The following is a 15,056-nucleotide window of genomic DNA, read 5'->3' as shown; positions in this document are numbered from 1 at the left end:
TTAGCCAAATTTTGAGGTTTGCAAAGGATTCTGGGTAACAGAACCTGGTCCAAGCCACACAAGTCACCCCATCTTGGATTCCCCTAGGTCTTTAGTTTTCAGAAATGCACAGGTTTGGTAGGTTTACCTAGGTGCCGGCTGAGCAGGAGGACAAAATCTACAGGTAAACACTTTGCAAAAAACACCTCTGTTTTCTTTAAAAAAATTGGATGTGTCCACGTTGCGCTTTGGGGCGTTTCCTGTCGCGGGCGCTAGGCCTACCCACACAAGTGAGGTATCATTTTTATCGGGAGACTTGGGGGAATGCTGGGTGGAAGGAAATTTGTGGCTCCTCTCAGATTCCAGAACTTTCTGCCACAGAAATGTGAGGAACATGTGTTTTTTTAGCCAAATTTTGAGGTTTGCCAAGGATTCTGGGTAACAGAACCTGGTCCGAGCCACACAAGTCACCCCATCTTGGATTCCCCTAGGTCTCTACTTTTCAGAAATGCACAGGTTTGGTAGGTTTCCCTAGGTGCCGGCTGAGCTAGAGGCCAAAATCTACAGGTAGGCACTTTGCAAAAAACACCTCTGTTTTCTTTAAAAAATTTGGAATGTGTCCACATTGCGCTTTGGGGCGTTTCCTGTCGCGGGCGCTAGGCCTACCCACACAAGAGAGGTATCATTTTTATCGGGAGACTTGGGGGAACGCTGGGTGGAAGGAAATTTGTGGCTCCTCTCAGATTCCAGAACTTTCTGCCACAGAAATGTGAGGAACATGTGTTTTTTTAGCCAAATTTTGAGGTTTACAACGGATTCTGGGTAACAGAACCTGGTCCGAGCCACACAAGTCACCCCATCTTCGATTCCCCTAGGTCTCTAGTCTTCAGAAATGCACAGGTTTGGTAGGTTTCCCTAGGTGCCGGCTGAGCTAGAGGCCAAAATCTACAGGTAGGCACTTTGCAAAAAACACCTCTGTTTTCTTTCAAAAAATCGGATGTGTCCACGTTCCGTTTTGGGGTGTCTCCTGTCGCGGCCGCTAGGCCTACCCACACAAGTGAGGTATAATTTTTATCGGGAGACTTGGGAGAACGCTGGGTGGAAGGAAATTTGTGGCTCCTCTCAGATTCCAGAACTTTCTGCCACAGAAATGTGAGGAACATGTGTTTTTTTAGCCAAATTTTGAGGTTTGCAAAGGATTCTGGGTAACAGAACCTGGTCCGAGCCACACAAGTCACCCCATCTTGGATTCCCCTAGGTCTCTACTTTTCAGAAATGCACAGGTTTGGTAGGTTTCCCTAGGTGCCGGCTGAGCTAGTGGCTAAAATCTACAGGTAGGCACTTTGCAAAAAACACCTCTGTTTTCTTTAAAAAATTTGGAATATGTCCACATTGCGCTTTGGGGCGTTTCCTGTCGCGGGCGCTAGGCCTACCCACACAAGTGAGGTATCATTTTTATCGGGACACTTGGGGGAACGCTGGGTGGAAGGAAATTTGTGGCTCCTCTTAGATTCCAGAACTTTCTGCCACAGAAATGTGAGGAACATGTGTTTTTTTAGCCAAATTTTGAGGTTTGCAAAGGATTCTGGGTAACAGAACCTGGTCCAAGCCACACAAGTCACCCCATCTTGGATTGCCCTAGGTCTCTAGATTTCAGAAATGCACAGGTTTGGTAGGTTTCCCTAGGTGCCGGCTGAGCTAGAGGCCAAAATCTACAGGTAGGCACTTTGCAAAAAACACCTCTGTTTTCTTTCAAAAAATGGGATGTGTCCACGTTGCGTTTTAGGGTGTCTCCTGTCGCGGCCGCTAGGCCTACCCACACAAGTGAGGTATAATTTTTATCGGGAGACTTGGGGGAACGCTGGGTGGAAGGAAATTTGTGGCTCCTCTCAGATTCCAGAACTTTCTGCCACAGAAATGTGAGGAACATGTGTTTTTTTAGCCAAATTTTGAGGTTTGCAAAGGATTCTGGGTAACAGAACCTAGTCCGAGCCCCACAAGTCACCCCATCTTGGATTCCCCTAGGTCTCTAGTTTTCAGAAATGCACAGGTTTGGTAGGTTTCCCTAGGTGCCGGCTGAGCTAGAAGGCAAAATCTACAGGTAGGCACTTTGCAAAAAACACCTCTGTTTTCTTTAAAAAATGTGGATGTGTCCACGTTGCGCTTTGGGGCGTTTCCTGTCGCGGGCGCTAGGCCTACCCACACAAGTGAGGTATAATTTTTCTCGGGAGACTTGGGGGAACGCTGGGTGGAAGGAAATTTGTGGCTCCTCTCAGATTCCAGAACTTTCAGCCACAGAAATGTGAGGAACATGTGTTTTTTTAGCCAAATTTTGAGGTTTGCAAAGGATTCTGGGTAACAGAACCTGGTCCGAGCCACACAAGTCACCCCATCTTGGATTCCCCTAGGTCTCTAGTTTTCAGAAATGCACAGGTTTGGTAGGTTTCACTAGGTGCCGGCTGAGCTAGAGGCCAAAATCTACAGGTAGGCACTTTGCAAAAAACACATCTGTTTCTTTCAAAAAATTGGATGTGTCCACGTTGCGCTTTGGGGCGTTTCCTGTCGCGGGCGCTAGGCCTACCCACACAAGTGAGGTATCATTTTTATCGGGAGACTTGGGGGAACGCTGGGTGGAAGGAAATTTGTGGCTCCTCTCAGATTCCAGAACTTTCTGCCACAGAAATGTGAGGAACATGTGTTTTTTTAGCCAAATTTTGAGGTTTGCAAAGGATTCTGGGTAACAGAACCTGGTCCGAGCCACACAAGGCACCCCATCTTGGATTCCCCTAGGTCTCTAGTTTTCAGAAATGCACAGGTTTGGTAGGTTTCCCTAGGTGCCGGCTGAGCTAGAGGCCAAAATCTACAGGTAGGCACTTTGCATAAAACACCTCTGTTTTCTTTCAAAAAATGGGATGTGTGCACGTTGCGTTTTGGGGCGTCTCATGTCGCGGCCGCTAGGCCTACCCACACAAGTGAGGTATAATTTTTATCGGGAGACTTGGGGGAACGCTGGGTGGAAGGAAATTTGTGGCTCCTCTCAGATTCCAGAACTTTCTGCCACAGAAATGTGAGGAACATTTTTTTTTTTAGCCACATTTTTGAGGTTTGCAAAGGATTCTGGGTAACAGAACTTCGTCCGAGCCACACAAGTCACCCCATCTTGGATTCCCCTAGGTCTCTAGTTTTCAGAAATGCACAGGTTTGGTAGGTTTCCGTAGGCGCCGGCTGAGCTAGAGGCCAAAATCTACAGGTAGGCACTTTGCAAAAAACACCTCTGTTTTCTTTAAAAAATTTGGAATGTGTCCACATTGCGCTTTGGGGCGTTTCCTGTCGCGGGCGCTAGGCCTACCCACACAAGTGAGGTATCATTTTTATCGGGAGACTTGGGGGAACGCTGGGTGGAAGGAAATTTGTGGCTCCTCTCAGATTCCAGAACTTTCAGCCACAGAAATGTGAGGAACATGTGTTTTTTTAGCCAAATTTTGAGGTTTGCAAAGGATTCTGGGTAACAGAACCTGGTCCGAGCCACACAAGTCACCCCATCTTGGATTCCCCTAGGTCTCTAGTTTTCAGAAATGCACAGGTTTGGTAGGTTTCCCTAGGTGCCGGCTGAGCTAGAGGCCAAAATCTACAGGTAGGCACTTTGCAAAAAACACCTCTGTTTTCTTTCAAAAAATGGGATGTGTCCACGTTGCGTTTTGGGGCGTTTCCTCTCGCGGCCGCTAGGCCTACCCACACAAGTGAGGTATAATTTTTATCGGGAGACTTGGGGGAACGCTGGGTGGAAGGAAATTTGTGGCTCCTCTGAGATTCCAGAACTTTCAGCCACAGAAATGTGAGGAACATGTGTTTTTTTACCAGATTTTGAGGTTTGCAAAGGATTCTGGGTAACAGAACCTGGTACGAGCCACACAAGTCACCCCATCTTGGATTCCCCTAGGTCTCTAGTTTTCAGAAATGCACAGGTTTGGTAGGTTTCACTAGGTGCCGGCTGAGCTAGAGGCCAAAATCTACAGGTAGGCACTTTGCAAAAAACACCTCTGTTTCTTTCAAGAAATTGGATGTGTCCACGTTGCGCTTTGGGGCGTTTCCTGTCGCGGGCGCTAGGCCTACCCACACAAGTGAGGTATCATTTTTATCGGGAGACTTGGGGGAACGCTGGGTGGAAGGAAATTTGTGGCTCCTCTCAGATTCCAGAACTTTCTGCCACAGAAATGTGAGGAACATGTGTTTTTTTAGCTAAATTTTGAGGTTTGCAAAGGATTCTGGGTAAAAGAACCTGGTCCGAGCCACACAAGTCACCCCATCTTGGATTCCCCTAGGTCTCTAGTTTTCAGAAATGCACAGGTTTGGTAGGTTTCCCTAGGTGCCGGCTGAGCTAGAGGCCAAAATCTACAGGTAGGCACTTTGCAAAAAACACCTCTGTTTTCTTTAAAAAATTTGGAATGTGTCCACGTTGCGCTTTGGGGCATTCCCTGTCGCGGGCGCTAGGCCTACCCACACAAGTGAGGTATCATTTTTATCGGGAGACTTGGGGGAACGCTAGGTGGAAGGAAATTTGTGGCTCCTCTCAGATTCCAGAACTTTCAGCCACAGAAATGTGAGGAACATGTGTTTTTTTAGCCAAATTTTGAGGTTTGCAAAGGATTCTGGGTAACAGAACCTGGTCCAAGCCACACAAGTCACCCCATCATGGATTCCCCTAGGTCTCTAGTTTTCAGAAATGCCCAGGTTTGGTAGGTTTCCCTAGGTGCCGGCTGAGCTAGACGGCAAAATCTACAGGTAGGCACTTTGCAAAAAACACCTCTGTTTTCTTGAAAAAAATTGGATGTGTCCACGTTGCGCTTTGGGGCGTTTCCTGTCGCGGGCGCTAGGCCTACCCACACAAGTGAGGTATCATTTTTCTCGGGAGACTTGGGGGAACGCTGGGTGGAAGGAAATTTGTGGCTCCTCTCAGATTCCAGAACTTTCTGCCACAGAAATGTGAGGAACATGTGTTTTTTTAGCCAAATTTTGAGGTTTGCAGAGGATTCTGGGTAACAGAACCTAGTCCGAGCCCTAAAAGTCACCCCATCTTGGATTCCCCTAGGTCTCTAGTTTTCAGAAATGCACAGGTTTGGTAGGTTTCCCTAGGTGCCGGCTGAGCTAGAGGGCAAAATCTACAGGTAGGCCTTTGCAAAAAACACCTCTGTTTTCTTTCAAAAATTTGGATGTGTCCACGTTGCGCTTTGGGGCGTTTCCTGTCGCGGGCGCTAGGCCTACCCACACAAGTGATGTATCATTTTTCTCGGGAGACTTGGGGGAACGCTGGGTGGAAGGAAATTTGTGGCTCCTCTCAGATTCCAGAACTTTCTGCCACAGAAATGTGAGTAACATGTGTTTTTTTAGCCAAATTTTGAGGTTTGCAGAGGATTCTGGGTAACAGAACCTGGTCCAAGCCACACAAGTCACCCCATCTTGGATTCACCTAGGTCTTTAGTTTTCAGAAATGCACAGGTTTGGTAGGTTTACCTAGGTGCCGGCTGAGCAGGAGGACAAAATCTACAGGTAAACACTTTGCAAAAAACACCTCTGTTTTCTTTCAAAAAATTGGATGTGTCCACGTTGCGCTTTGGGGCGTTTCCTGTCGCGGGCGCTAGGCCTACCCACACAAGTGAGGTATCATTTTTATCGGGAGACTTGGGGGAACGCTGGGTGGAAGGATATTTGTGGCTCCTGTCAGATTCCAGAACTTTCTGCCACAGAAATGTGAGGAACATGTGTTTTTTTAGCCAAATTTTGAGGTTTGCCAAGGATTCTGGGTAACAGAACCTGGTCCGAGCCACACAAGTCACCCCATCTTGGATTCCCCTAGGTCTCTACTTTTCAGAAATGCACAGGTTTGGTAGGTTTCCCTAGGTGCCGGCTGAGCTAGAGGCCAAAATCTACAGGTAGGCACTTTGCAAAAAACACCTCTGTTTTCTTTAAAAAATTTGGAATGTGTCCACATTGCGCTTTGGGGCGTTTCCTGTCGCGGGCGCTAGGCCTACCCACACAAGTGAGGTATCATTTTTATCGGGAGACTTGGGGGAACGCTGGGTGGAAGGAAATTTGTGGCTCCTCTCAGATTCCAGAACTTTCTGCCACAGAAATGTGAGGAACATGTGTTTTTTTTAGCCAAATTTTGAGGTTTACAAAGGATTCTGGGTAACAGAACCTGGTCCGAGCCACACAAGTCACCCCATCTTCGATTCCCCTAGGTCTCTAGTCTTCAGAAATGCACAGGTTTGGTAGGTTTCCCTAGGTGACGGCTGAGCTAGAGGCCAAAATCTACAGGTAGGCACTTTGCAAAAAACACCTGTTTTCTTTCAAAAAATCGGATGTGTCCACGTTCCGTTTTGGGGTGTCTCCTGTCGCGGCCGCTAGGCCTACCCACACAAGTGAGGTATAATTTTTATCGGGAGACTTGGGGGAACGCTGGGTGGAAGGAAATTTGTTGCTCCTCTCAGATTCCAGAACTTTCTGCCACAGAAATGTGAGGAACATGTGTTTTTTTAGCCAAATTTTGAGGTTTGCAAAGGATTCTGGGTAACAGAACCTGGTCCGAGCCACACAAGTCACCCCATCTTGGATTCCCCTAGGTCTCTACTTTTCAGAAATGCACAGGTTTGGTAGGTTTCCCTAGGTGCCGGCTGAGCTAGTGGCCAAAATCTACAGGTAGGCACTTTGCAAAAAACACCTCTGTTTTCTTTAAAAAATTTGGAATGTGTCCACATTGCGCTTTGGGGCGTTTCCTGTCGCGGGCGCTAGGCCTACCCACACAAGTGAGGTATAATTTTTATCGGGAGACTTGGGGGAACGCTGGGTGGAAGGAAATTTGTGGCTCCTCTTAGATTCCAGAACTTTCTGCCACAGAAATGTGAGGAACATGTGTTTTTTTAGCCAAATTTTGAGGTTTGCAAAGGATTCTGGGTAACAGAACCTGGTCCAAGCCACACAAGTCACCCCATCTTGGATTGCCCTAGGTCTCTAGATTTCAGAAATGCACAGGTTTGGTAGGTTTACCTAGGTGCCGGCTGAGCTAGAGGACAAAATCTACAGGTAAACACTTTGCAAAAAACACCTCTGTTTTCTTTCAAAAAATTGGATGTGTCCACGTTGCGCTTTGGGGCGTTTCCTGTCGCGGGCGCTAGGCCTACCCACACAAGTGAGGTATCATTTATATCGGGAGACTTGGGGGAACGCTGGGTGGAAGGAAATTTGTGGCTCCTCTCAGATTCCAGAACTTTCTGCCACAGAAATGTGAGGAACATGTGTTTTTTTAGCCAAATTTTGAGGTTTGCAAAGGATTCTGGGTAACAGAACCTGGTCCGAGCCACACAAGTCACCCCATCTTCGATTCCCCTAGGTCTCAAGTCTTCAGAAATGCACAGGTTTGGTAGGTTTCCCTAGGTGCCGGCTGAGCTAGAGGCCAAAATCTACAGGTAGGCACTTTGCAAAAAACACCTCTGTTTTCTTTCAAAAAATGGGATGTGTCCACGTTGCGTTTTAGGGTGTGTCCTGTCGCGGCCGCTAGGCCTACCCACACAAGTGAGGTATAATTTTTATCGGGAGACTTGGGGGAACGCTGGGTGGAAGGAAATTTGTGGCTCCTCTCAGATTCCAGAACTTTCTGCCACAGAAATGTGAGGAACATGTGTATTTTTAGCCAAATTTTGAGGTTTGCAAAGGATTCTGGGTAACAGAACCTAGTCCGAGCCCCACAAGTCACCCCATCTTGGATTCCCCTAGGTCTCTAGTTTTCAGAAATGCACAGGTTTGGTAGGTTTCCCTAGGTGCCGGCTGAGCTAGAAGGCAAAATCTACAGGTAGGCACTTTGCAAAAAACACCTCTGTTTTCTTTAAAAAATGTGGATGTGTCCACGTTGCGCTTTGGGGCGTTTCCTGTCGCGGGCGCTAGGCCTACCCACACAAGTGAGGTATAATTTTTCTCGGGAGACTTGGGGGAACGCTGGGTGGAAGGAAATTTGTGGCTCCTCTCAGATTCCAGAACTTTCAGCCACAGAAATGTGAGGAACATGTGTTTTTTTAGCCAAATTTTGAGGTTTGCAAAGGATTCTGGGTAACAGAACCTGGTCCGAGCCACACAAGTCACCCCATCTTGGATTCCCCTAGGTCTCTAGTTTTCAGAAATGCACAGGTTTGGTAGGTTTCACTAGGTGCCGGCTGAGCTAGAGGCCAAAATCTACAGGTAGGCACTTTGCAAAAAACACATCTGTTTCTTTCAAAAAATTGGATGTGTCCACGTTGCGCTTTGGGGCGTTTCCTGTCGCGGGCGCTAGGCCTACCCACACAAGTGAGGTATCATTTTTATCGGGAGACTTGGGGGAATGCTGGGTGGAAGGAAATTTGTGGCTCCTCTCAGATTCCAGAACTTTCTGCCACAGAAATGTGAGGAACATGTGTTTTTTTATCCAAATTTTGAGGTTTGCAAAGGATTCTGGGTAACAGAACCTGGTCCGAGCCACACAAGTCACCCCATCTTGGATTCCCCTAGGTCTCTAGTTTTCAGAAATGCACAGGTTTGGTAGGTTTCCCTAGGTGCCGGCTGAGCTAGAGGCCAAAATCTACAGGTAGGCACTTTGCAAAAAACACCTCTGTTTTCTTTCAAAAAATGGGATGTGTGCACGTTGCGTTTTGGGGCGTCTCCTGTCGCGGCCGCTAGGCCTACCCACACAAGTGAGGTATAATTTTTATCGGGAGACTTGGGGGAACGCTGGGTGGAAGGAAATTTGTGGCTCCTCTCAGATTCCAGAACTTTCTGCCACAGAAATGTGAGGAACATTTTTTTTTTTTGCCAAATTTTTGAGGTTTGCAAAGGATTCTGGGTAACAGAACTTCGTCCGAGCCACACAAGTCACCCCATCTTGGATTCCCCTAGGTCTCTAGTTTTCAGAAATGCACAGGTTTGGTAGGTTTCCCTAGGCGCCGGCTGAGCTAGAGGCCAAAATCTACAGGTAGGCACTTTGCAAAAAACACCTCTGTTTTCTTGAAAAAATTTGGAATGTGTCCACATTGCGCTTTGGGGAGTTTCCTGTCGCGGGCGCTAGGCCTACCCACACAAGTGAGGTATAATTTTTATCGGGAGACTTGGGGGAACGCTGGGTGGAAGGAAATTTGTGGCTCCTCTGAGATTCCAGAACTTTCAGCCACAGAAATGTGAGGAACATGTGTGTTTTTAGCCAGATTTTGAGGTTTGCAAAGGATTCTGGGTAACAGAACCTGGTACGAGCCACACAAGTCACCCCATCTTGGATTCCCCTAGGTCTCTAGTTTTCAGAAATGCACAGGTTTGGTAGGATTCACTAGGTGCCGGCTGAGCTAGAGGCCAAAATCTACAGGTAGGCAGTTTGCAAAAAACACCTCTGTTTCTTTCAAGAAATTGGATGTGTCCACGTTGCGCTTTGGGGCGTTTCCTGTCGCGGGCGCTAGGCCTACCCACACAAGTGAGGTATCATTTTTATCGGGAGACTTGGGGGAACGCTAGGTGGAAGGAAATTTGTGGCTCCTCTCAGATTCCAGAACTTTCAGCCACAGAAATGTGAGGAACATGTGTTTTTTTAGCCAAATTTTGAGGTTTGCAAAGGATTCTGGGTAACAGAACCTGGTCCAAGCCACACAAGTCACCCCATCTTGGATTGCCCTAGGTCTCTAGATTTCAGAAATGCACAGGTTTGGTAGGTTTACCTAGGTGCCGGCTGAGCTAGAGGACAAAATCTACAGGTAAACACTTTGCAAAAAACACCTCTGTTTTCTTTCAAAAAATTGGATGTGTCCACGTTGCGCTTTGGGGCGTTTCCTGTCGCGGGCGCTAGGCCTACCCACACAAGTGAGGTATCATTTATATCGGGAGACTTGGGGGAACGCTGGGTGGAAGGAAATTTGTGGCTCCTCTCAGATTCCAGAACTTTCTGCCACAGAAATGTGAGGAACATGTGTTTTTTTAGCCAAATTTTGAGGTTTGCAAAGGATTCTGGGTAACAGAACCTGGTCCGAGCCACACAAGTCACCCCATCTTCGATTCCCCTAGGTCTCAAGTCTTCAGAAATGCACAGGTTTGGTAGGTTTCCCTAGGTGCCGGCTGAGCTAGAGGCCAAAATCTACAGGTAGGCACTTTGCAAAAAACACCTCTGTTTTCTTTCAAAAAATGGGATGTGTCCACGTTGCGTTTTAGGGTGTGTCCTGTCGCGGCCGCTAGGCCTACCCACACAAGTGAGGTATAATTTTTATCGGGAGACTTGGGGGAACGCTGGGTGGAAGGAAATTTGTGGCTCCTCTCAGATTCCAGAACTTTCTGCCACAGAAATGTGAGGAACATGTGTATTTTTAGCCAAATTTTGAGGTTTGCAAAGGATTCTGGGTAACAGAACCTAGTCCGAGCCCCACAAGTCACCCCATCTTGGATTCTCCTAGGTCTCTAGTTTTCAGAAATGCACAGGTTTGGTAGGTTTCCCTAGGTGCCGGCTGAGCTAGAAGGCAAAATCTACAGGTAGGCACTTTGCAAAAAACACCTCTGTTTTCTTTAAAAAATGTGGATGTGTCCACGTTGCGCTTTGGGGCGTTTCCTGTCGCGGGCGCTAGGCCTACCCACACAAGTGAGGTATAATTTTTCTCGGGAGACTTGGGGGAACGCTGGGTGGAAGGAAATTTGTGGCTCCTCTCAGATTCCAGAACTTTCAGCCACAGAAATGTGAGGAACATGTGTTTTTTTAGCCAAATTTTGAGGTTTGCAAAGGATTCTGGGTAACAGAACCTGGTCCGAGCCACACAAGTCACCCCATCTTGGATTCCCCTAGGTCTCTAGTTTTCAGAAATGCACAGGTTTGGTAGGTTTCACTAGGTGCCGGCTGAGCTAGAGGCCAAAATCTACAGGTAGGCACTTTGCAAAAAACACATCTGTTTCTTTCAAAAAATTGGATGTGTCCACGTTGCGCTTTGGGGCGTTTCCTGTCGCGGGCGCTAGGCCTACCCACACAAGTGAGGTATCATTTTTATCGGGAGACTTGGGGGAATGCTGGGTGGAAGGAAATTTGTGGCTCCTCTCAGATTCCAGAACTTTCTGCCACAGAAATGTGAGGAACATGTGTTTTTTTAGCCAAATTTTGAGGTTTGCAAAGGATTCTGGGTAACAGAACCTGGTCCGAGCCACACAAGTCACCCCATCTTGGATTCCCCTAGGTCTCTAGTTTTCAGAAATGCACAGGTTTGGTAGGTTTCCCTAGGTGCCGGCTGAGCTAGAGGCCAAAATCTACAGGTAGGCACTTTGCAAAAAACACCTCTGTTTTCTTTCAAAAAATGGGATGTGTGCACGTTGCGTTTTGGGGCGTCTCCTGTCGCGGCCGCTAGGCCTACCCACACAAGTGAGGTATAATTTTTATCAGGAGACTTGGGGGAACGCTGGGTGGAAGGAAATTTGTGGCTCCTCTCAGATTCCAGAACTTTCTGCCACAGAAATGTGAGGAACATTTTTTTTTTTTGCCAAATTTTTGAGGTTTGCAAAGGATTCTGGGTAACAGAACTTCGTCCGAGCCACACAAGTCACCCCATCTTGGATTCCCCTAGGTCTCTAGTTTTCAGAAATGCACAGGTTTGGTAGGTTTCCCTAGGCGCCGGCTGAGCTAGAGGCCAAAATCTACAGGTAGGCACTTTGCAAAAAACACCTCTGTTTTCTTGAAAAAATTTGGAATGTGTCCACATTGCGCTTTGGGGAGTTTCCTGTCGCGGGCGCTAGGCCTACCCACACAAGTGAGGTATCATTTTTATCGGGAGACTTGGGGGAACGCTGGGTGGAAGGAAATTTGTGGCTCCTCTCAGATTCCAGAACTTTCAGCCACAGAAATGTGAGGAACATGTGTTTTTTTAGCCAAATTTTGAGGTTTGCAAAGGATTCTGGGTAACAGAACCTGGTCCGAGCCACACAAGTCACCCCATCTTGGATTCCCCTAGGTCTCTAGTTTTCAGAAATGCACAGGTTTGGTAGGTTTCCCTAGGTGCCGGCTGAGCTAGAGGCCAAAATCTACAGGTAGGCACTTTGCAAAAAACACCTCTGTTTTCTTTCAAAAAATGGGATGTGTCCACGTTGCGTTTTGGGGCGTTTCCTCTCGCGGCCGCTAGGCCTACCCACACAAGTGAGGTATAATTTTTATCGGGAGACTTGGGGGAACGCTGGGTGGAAGGAAATTTGTGGCTCCTCTGAGATTCCAGAACTTTCAGCCACAGAAATGTGAGGAACATGTGTGTTTTTAGCCAGATTTTGAGGTTTGCAAAGGATTCTGGGTAACAGAACCTGGTACGAGCCACACAAGTCACCCCATCTTGGATTCCCCTAGGTCTCTAGTTTTCAGAAATGCACAGGTTTGGTAGGTTTCACTAGGTGCCGGCTGAGCTAGAGGCCAAAATCTACAGGTAGGCACTTTGCAAAAAACACCTCTGTTTCTTTCAAGAAATTGGATGTGTCCACGTTGCGCTTTGGGGCGTTTCCTGTCGCGGGCGCTAGGCCTACCCACACAAGTGAGGTATCATTTTTATCGGGAGACTTGGGGGAACGCTGGGTGGAAGGAAATTTGTGGCTCCTCTCAGATTCCAGAACTTTCTGCCACAGAAATGTGAGGAACATGTGTTTTTTTAGCTAAATTTTGAGGTTTGCAAAGGATTCTGGGTAACAGAACCTGGTCCGAGCCACACAAGTCACCCCATCTTGGATTCCCCTAGGTCTCTAGTTTTCAGAAATGCACAGGTTTGGTAGGTTTCCCTAGGTGCCGGCTGAGCTAGAGGCCAAAATCTACAGGTAGGCACTTTGCAAAAAACACCTCTGTTTTCTTTAAAAAATTTGGAATGTGTCCACGTTGCGCTTTGGGGCATTTCCTGTCGCGGGCGCTAGGCCTACCCACACAAGTGAGGTATCATTTTTATCGGGAGACTTGGGGGAACGCTAGGTGGAAGGAAATTTGTGGCTCCTCTCAGATTCCAGAACTTTCAGCCACAGAAATGTGAGGAACATGTGTTTTTTTAGCCAAATTTTGAGGTTTGCAAAGGATTCTGGGTAACAGAACCTGGTCCAAGCCACACAAGTCACCCCATCATGGATTCCCCTAGGTCTCTAGTTTTCAGAAATGCCCAGGTTTGGTAGGTTTCCCTAGGTGCCGGCTGAGCTAGACGGCAAAATCTACAGGTAGGCACTTTGCAAAAAACACCTCTGTTTTCTTTAAAAAAATTGGATGTGTCCACGTTGCGCTTTGGGGCGTTTCCTGGCGCGGGCGCTAGGCCTACCCACACAAGTGAGGTATCATTTTTCTCGGGAGACTTGGGGGAACGCTGGGTGGAAGGAAATTTGTGGCTCCTCTCAGATTCCAGAACTTTCTGCCACAGAAATGTGAGGAACATGTGTTTTTTTAGCCAAATTTTGAGGTTTGCAGAGGATTCTGGGTAACAGAACCTAGTCCGAGCCCTAAAAGTCACCCCATCTTGGATTCCCCTAGGTCTCTAGTTTTCAGAAATGCACAGGTTTGGTAGGTTTCCCTAGGTGCCGGCTGAGCTAGAGGGCAAAATCTACAGGTAGGCCTTTGCAAAAAACACCTCTGTTTTCTTTCAAAAATTTGGATGTGTCCACGTTGCGCTTTGGGGCGTTTCCTGTCGCGGGCGCTAGGCCTACCCACACAAGTGATGTATCATTTTTCTCGGGAGACTTGGGGGAACGCTGGGTGGAAGGAAATTTGTGGCTCCTCTCAGATTCCAGAACTTTCTGCCACAGAAATGTGAGTAACATGTGTTTTTTTAGCCAAATTTTGAGGTTTGCAGAGGATTCTGGGTAACAGAACCTGGTCCAAGCCACACAAGTCACCCCATCTTGGATTCACCTAGGTCTTTAGTTTTCAGAAATGCACAGGTTTGGTAGGTTTACCTAGGTGCCGGCTGAGCAGGAGGACAAAATCTACAGGTAAACACTTTGCAAAAAACACCTCTGTTTTCTTTAAAAAAATTGGATGTGTCCACGTTGCGCTTTGGGGCGTTTCCTGTCGCGGGCGCTAGGCCTACCCACACAAGTGAGGTATCATTTTTATCGGGAGACTTGGGGGAACGCTGGGTGGAAGGATATTTGTGGCTCCTCTCAGATTCCAGAACTTTCTGCCACAGAAATGTGAGGAACATGTGTTTTTTTAGCCAAATTTTGAGGTTTGCCAAGGATTCTGGGTAACAGAACCTGGTCCGAGCCACACAAGTCACCCCATCTTGGATTCCCCTAGGTCTCTACTTTTCAGAAATGCACAGGTTTGGTAGGTTTCCCTAGGTGCCGGCTGAGCTAGAGGCCAAAATCTACAGGTAGGCACTTTGCAAAAACCACCTCTGTTTTCTTTAAAAAATTTGGAATGCGTCCACATTGCGCTTTGGGGCGTTTCCTGTCGCGGGCGCTAGGCCTACCCACACAAGTGAGGTATCATTTTTATCGGGAGACTTGGGGGAACGCTGGGTGGAAGGAAATTTGTGGCTCCTCTCAGATTCCAGAACTTTCTGCCACAGAAATGTGAGGAACATGTGTTTTTTTTAGCCAAATTTTGAGGTTTACAAAGGATTCTGGGTAACAGAACCTGGTCCGAGCCACACAAGTCACCCCATCTTCGATTCCCCTAGGTCTCTAGTCTTCAGAAATGCACAGGTTTGGTAGGTTTCCCTAGGTGACGGCTGAGCTAGAGGCCAAAATCTACAGGTAGGCACTTTGCAAAAAACACCTGTTTTCTTTCAAAAAATCGGATGTGTCCACGTTCCGTTTTGGGGTGTCTCCTGTCGCGGCCGCTAGGCCTACCCACACAAGTGAGGTATAATTTTTATCGGGAGACTTGGGGGAACGCTGGGTGGAAGGAAATTTGTGGCTCCTCTCAGATTCCAGAACTTTCTGCCACAGAAATGTGAGGAACATGTGTTTTTTTAGCCAAATTTTGAGGTTTGCAAAGGATTCTGGGTAACAGAACCTGGTCCGAGCCACACAAGTCACCCCATCTTGGATTCCCCTAGGTCTCTACTTTTCAGAAATGCACAGGTTTG

The sequence above is a fragment of the Pleurodeles waltl genome, chromosome 2_2 (assembly GCF_031143425.1).
Source record: "Pleurodeles waltl isolate 20211129_DDA chromosome 2_2, aPleWal1.hap1.20221129, whole genome shotgun sequence".
In the NCBI taxonomy this organism is placed as follows: Eukaryota; Metazoa; Chordata; class Amphibia; order Caudata; family Salamandridae; genus Pleurodeles; species Pleurodeles waltl.
Note: the sequence above shows the minus strand (reverse complement) of the source record.